Below are 6,000 nucleotides of genomic sequence, written 5' to 3'. Positions count from 1 at the left end.
AAAAAAAAAGAAAAAAAAAACCTACTGCTGTTGAATTGACTCTGACTCATGGTGACCCCATGCATGAAGAGGTCACAGGCTGGTCGGGGCTGACTTAGACAGAACCTAGTCTCTGGCCCCCGCCTGATGCTGTTTAGTGCTCTCAGACCACATTAGGGACCAGCTGGGTATGCGAGCTGAGTCGGGAGGGTTCAGGCAGAAGCTTTATATTAAGCATTTTTCTTTCATTTCCTACAAATCTCTGCTTCTTGATAGTTCCCTTGACTGACATCTGATTCAGAAAATGTCACAATAAGAAGCTTCATTCTCCTTGCCCCTTAAACTAGCTAACAGTTTCCATTCAAGTTTAGATTGGATTTGAGATACACTCCAGTGCTTACCTGTTGGAGATGCTGTGTGCATGTTGTATGCGTTGGAGGAACGGGGCAAGGGAGGCAGTGACCGGAAGGCTGGAAGGAGGTAGGGATAACTGAGAGGACTCGGAAGGACGTGAACGATGCACCCAGGGAAACAGGAAGCCTGCAGTTTGCTCCTTCTCCTCCTTCCCACAAGTCAGCTACGTCCCTTCTAGTGAAGGCACTCAGTCCCTTCTAGTGAAGCCATAGCCCTAGGCCTGCATTGGCAGCTGCAGGGACCTGCCCCTGCACAGTCTCTGGATTTCTAGGTAATTCACATACGCTGTCACAGGCAGTTACACACTTGTTATAATTTACAGTCAGCTCTCCAGCATATGTGCACTACCAGTCTTCTTCCTGTGCTGACCTGGCCCAAGCCTCAGAGTGACCCCTCAGCATGGCTGCTCCAAAGAGGTTCCTGCCCTGCACTGCCCTTGCCTGGGAGTTTGTGAGTCCCTGGCCTCAGAGAGAGAGAGTAACAGAACAGCCAAGAGGGGGAAGACAGAGGCCACAAAAGAGTGGTGGGAGTAATGGAGCAAATGTTCCCTCCAGCCCATTCCCAAAGAACAGTTCCAGAAACATCTGCACATAAAGTGTCAGTAAGTGTGCGGCTTCTGAGCAGGGCCAGCTGTGAGCTCCTCCAGCCCCCTGGCCCACCTGCCTGGGCAGCCCTGCCACAGCCCTACTCAGTCTCTAGTACCCAGCTCCACCCTGAAGCTTTCCTCAGAGCTAGTTTTCCCTTCTGGGGTCCAAAAGGACAGGCTGGAACTTCTGGGGGCTGAAAGATGGCAGATAGCTCAAGGAAACAGAAGAGCTTTCCAGTTTTAAGACCTCAGAAAACTTAAAAATAGGAGGGAGGGAGGGAGAGGGGAATTCACTATCTAGATAGTAGACAAGAATCATCTTAGGTGAAGGGAAGGACAACACACAATACAGGGGAAGTCAGCACAACTGGATTAAACCAAAAGCTAAGAAGTTTCCTGAACACAACCAAACACTTTGAGGGACAGAGTAGCAGGGGTGGGGGCCTGGGGACCATGGCTTCAGGGGACATGTAGGTCAATTGGCATAACAAAGTTTATTAAGAAAACGTTCAGGATCCCACTTTGGTGAATGATGTCTAGGGTCTTAAAAGCTAGAGAGCGGCCATCTAAGAGGCATCAATTGGTCCCAACCTACCCTGGAGCAAAGGAGATGAAGAACACCAAAGACACAAGGAAAATATTAGCCCAAGAGACAAAAGGGCCACATAAACCAGAGACTCCATCAGCCAGCCTGAGACCAGAAGAACTAGATGGTGCCCGGCTACCACCAATGACCGCCCTGACAGGGAACACAACAGAGAGTCCCTGACGGAGCAAGAGAAAAGTGTGGAGTAGAACTCAAATTCTAGTAAGAAGACCAGACTTAATGGTCTGACTGAGACTGGAGGAACACCCGCAGCCATGGCTCCCGGCCGCTCTGTTAACCCAGAACTAAAACCATTCCCAAAGCCCACTCTTCAGACAAGCGTTAGACTGGACTATAAAACATAAAATAATACTCGTGAAGAGTGTGCTTCTTAATTCCAGCAGATACACGAGACCAAAAGGGTGGCTCCTGGCCAGAGGCGGGATGAGAAGGCAGGAAGGGACAGGAGCTGGTTGGATGGACACGGGAAACCCGGGATGGAAAGGGAGAGTGTGCTGTCAGATTATAGGGATTACAGCTAGTGTCACATAACAATATGTGTATAAATTTGTGTATGAGGAATTAGCTTGAGCTGTAAACTTTCACCTAAAGCACAATAAAAAAAGAAACCTAGAAACTTGATCTATGTTGCCTGCTAGAAAGGCAGTTACTAACCTAAAGGTTGGCGGTTCACACCCACCCAGTGGTGCCATGGAAGAAAGGCCTGGCTATCTGCTTCCATAAAGATTATAGCCAGGAAAACCCTACGGAGGAGTTCTGCTCTGTAGCACATGGGGTCGCCATGAGTCGGAATCGACTAGACCGCAGTGGGTTTTTTGGTTGCCTACTGTAAGGAAATTAACCCTGGGGAAAACAGCACAGCAGTTTCTCAGAAGGCCTTAAATACACCTCGGCCACCCTCAAAAGACATCATTCATGTCCATCCAAGGAAGGTCACGACCTGGAACAAGGTGGTTTCCGACCTTACGACCCATTTCTGTAAAATCAAAGGAGGACGTATGGACAGTGCAATATGACTGTTGGACAATACGTTCTGAGACTGTGTCCCATTGAATATAAACGTTAGGCTGAAGGGTCTCTTGGGCCACAGAGGTTTGTGATTCCTCATTATATGGCAGACATGTTGCTTTTAATGCTTGATTAAAACCTAGGATGTTGGTGGTCATTTCCATGAAGAGTTTGGCACCAGTTCAGAAATGAATTCTTTTTCAGCTTTTGTTCCTAACGTCAGAAATGGAACCTGTGGGTGGTGGATAGGAGGTGTGTGCGGCTGCTTGGCCCACCTAGCTACAGCGTTCACGCTCTGTCCTGCATTGGCTGGTCCACGCTGGCAAGTCAGTGCAACACATATTTATCAGGTTGCTACTAATTGCAAGCATTGGGTTGAGCCTTGCGTTTGGTCGAGGTGCCAGAACTTTCTGTCTGCCTGTCTACCAGGATAACAAGACAAGTAGCTCAACTGACCTCAAGAACCAAAGAATAGTGTCATCTACCTTAAGAAAAATTTCCTGCTTTTTATTACCATTAGAAGAACGTACCAAGTCCAGGACCTGTGCTTGTGGAACATTAACTCTATTAAACCTCAGCACTATCCTAGAAACTGTATAGTACTAATATATTTTTAACAATTTGGCACAGAGGCTCAGAAAGGCAGCACAGCTGGTAAGGGAGCAATAGGATTCAAATCCAGCTCTGCCAGACCCTGCCATCTCTCTGATCGTGTAGTGGGGCTGGGAGTGGTGGCAGGGGACTGAGCTGGTGCCCTTGGGTCTTCGGGGCAGTTTAGCCTCTTGAAGGTGCCGTGAGTACCCTGGAGCAAGTGGAGGGCGAGAGCCCAGCCAGCACGGGGCCACCGGATGAGCGCTTCATTTGAGGTTGCTCACATCATCTCATGTGGGATCATCGTTTCTAGAGTTGCTGCCACTGCAAACCATAAACGCCACCCACATTTCCTCTCCAGCACAGATGGTGAAGTGATTCCCTCGGCAGCACACGGGTGCCCCAGCGGCACACGGGTGCCCCAGCGGCACTGCCAGGAAACGCAGTGAATTCAGACTTGGGGTGAATGGCAGTCTTCAGAATTAGAAAGCCTTTTAAAAGGAGCACTGGTTTATTGCATCTGAACTTGGTCAGGAATTTAAGCCAGGTGGGCAGAGGGCTCCCGGCCGAGGCCCTGGGCACCTCCTGAATGAGTGTGTGTCCACTGTAGGTCCGTGGTGCTCTTTCCTGCAGCGGGGGCTTGAAGGTGGTTTCACAGCCTTTTAAATAGTCCCTTTGCAGTGAATTTGTACTGTCTTTGAATAAAGTCTTTGCCTAGCAAAGGTAAACTCAAGCACCCCAACCCACACTAATGAGCTTTGCCTGTGTAAACTGAATTAATTGTGGTTGTTGGTTTTTAATTGTCCTTAAGTTCCTTGTATTTTAACTGCCCTGGGGCTAGAACTCTGGTTTCTATTTCCGTTAGGGGCTCTGCTCCCACCCCTACTCCCCCCGCATCCAACAGCCTAACCAATCTGAGATCTGCACCCCCCCACCCGCACCCACCCGCACCCCATCTGGTTTGGTAACATGAACAGGATAGGGCTCAGAAAAAGGTCCTCACTGGCCTCGACCAGGAGGCGCAGGCGTGTGGGAAAAACCAGGGATGGAAGCGGAACAATGGCCTTGTGAAGGTGGGGATGAGAAGAGGGACTTTAGATTGTCATAGTGAAATGTTTCAGTCTGAGGCAGGTCTCCTAGCAGAGCTGTCCACAGTTGGTATGGGCTGCCATGACAAGGGTGACTTCATTTCTCCAGAAGGGTTGAAATTGAGGTCTGACAACCACTTGGTGGAGGATTTTAGAGAGGGCTCAGGCATCTGATGACTGTGCTCAGCCTAGTTCCTTGCTACTCAAAGTGTGGTCCTTGGACCAGCAGCCTCAGCATCACCCGGGAGCTTGTTAAACCAGTTGCCGCTGAGTCAACGCCAACTCATCCAGCACCACATGTTGCAGAGCAGAACTGCACTCCATGGGGTTTTCATGGCTGACATTGCCAGGCCTTTGTTCCGAGGTGCCTCTGGGCAGGTTGGAGCCACCAAACCTTTCGGTTAGGGCCAAGTGTTTAACCCTTTGTGCCACCCAGGGACACGTTTGGGAGCTTGTTAGAAAGGTACCTTCTCAGGCTCCACTTCAGACCTACTGAACCAGAACCCACGTTTTCGCAAGATTCTGAGATATTCACGGGAACCTTAACTTTGAGCACCTCTGGTTCCGGGCGAGGCTGCCATTAGAATCACCTGGAAAAGATTTTCAACTACCAACGCCAGAGCTTCACGCAGGCGGTCTTGAGAAGCCCCTGGGGTAGGACATTTAAGGACCAGTCCCACACCTAGTCCTCCCTTTCTCCCCGTTCCTCGTCTTTCTGAGATGATGCTTCACTTCCAGGTTCCTACGTGTGTGCACTTGTGCACAGGGAAGGAGAAGATGGCACTGACGTGTGGAGAAATGCCTACACCTCGCTTCAGGAAGGGGCCCTTCTTGTGGAGAGAACAGGCAGCTTTTCTGGGGAGCCTCAGGGTCACCCGCTTCTTGTACCCCAGAGGCCAGTTTTGCCAGAAGAAAAGAAAAAGGCTAAACCTGCCTGAAGAAAGCCGTGTGGTGAAGGCAGAATTTGAGCTGGATCAGCGAGACCTGTCTGAGGGCTGCCCTCTCCCTTCCTAGCTCCTACTTCCCACCCCAGTGTTTCAGTCCATGATCCCTGCAGGCCTCTCCTAGGACCTGGGGTTTCCGTTTAGAGGAGCTAGGTCACCGCCAAGCCAGTATGTCCCAGGTTAGACGGGGGAGGGGGATACAACAGAGGAGGAAGAAGCAGCTGGGTGTGGTGATTCCTGCCCGAGGTCTGGGGGCCCTGTGCTTATCAGCAGTGGTCACTGCACTGTGATTGACGTGGCCTGGTGTCTGGAGACTGAGCTCCTTTGCATCCCTCCCTGAGGACCATTGTCTGGGTTGGTGGGTATTAATCCTCAGCCCCAGTGAAGCTGCCTGGCAAATGAGAGGTTAATGTGCAAACAGCAGGGAGTGTTGTCAGGGTGTGAGCCTGTACAGCAAGCTGGAGGGAAATAGTTAAAAATCCTTTTCATCACAGAGGAGGGGGTGGGCGCAGGAGCTGGAGCAGGCCTGGGGCTTGTGCTAATCTGGCTGGAATGTAACCAGTTCGGGCAGTTTCTGGCTGTGAGGCCTATTCCCCTGCGCTCTTCGAGGTTGGCATACCCCCTGTCCCCTCTACCTTATGTAGGCCCAGCCACTGAGGGGCCTGAAGGCTGCTCTTTGTTTGCAGCGGAAACCTCAGAGGAGTCCAGGTTAGACTGCTTTAAGAAGAGAGCGTGGGGAGAGCTGTCTGCCAGCCTCACCCATAGCCCGGCCGTGGGAGGACT

The 6,000-nt window shown here is 50.8% G+C and overlaps 1 protein-coding gene across 1 annotated transcript in view; it reads left to right on the top strand.

The window, feature by feature from the left end:
* The window catches only part of TCF7L1 (transcription factor 7 like 1), a 189,805-nt gene that overhangs the window by 126,740 nt on the left and 57,065 nt on the right, over positions 1-6,000 (top strand). The window lies entirely within an intron of this gene.

This window comes from Trichechus manatus, unplaced genomic scaffold, assembly GCF_000243295.1.
Source record: "Trichechus manatus latirostris isolate Lorelei unplaced genomic scaffold, TriManLat1.0 scaffold00208, whole genome shotgun sequence".
Lineage (NCBI taxonomy): Eukaryota > Metazoa > Chordata > Mammalia > Sirenia > Trichechidae > Trichechus > Trichechus manatus.
Note: the sequence above shows the minus strand (reverse complement) of the source record. Positions and strands in the feature narration are given on the sequence as shown.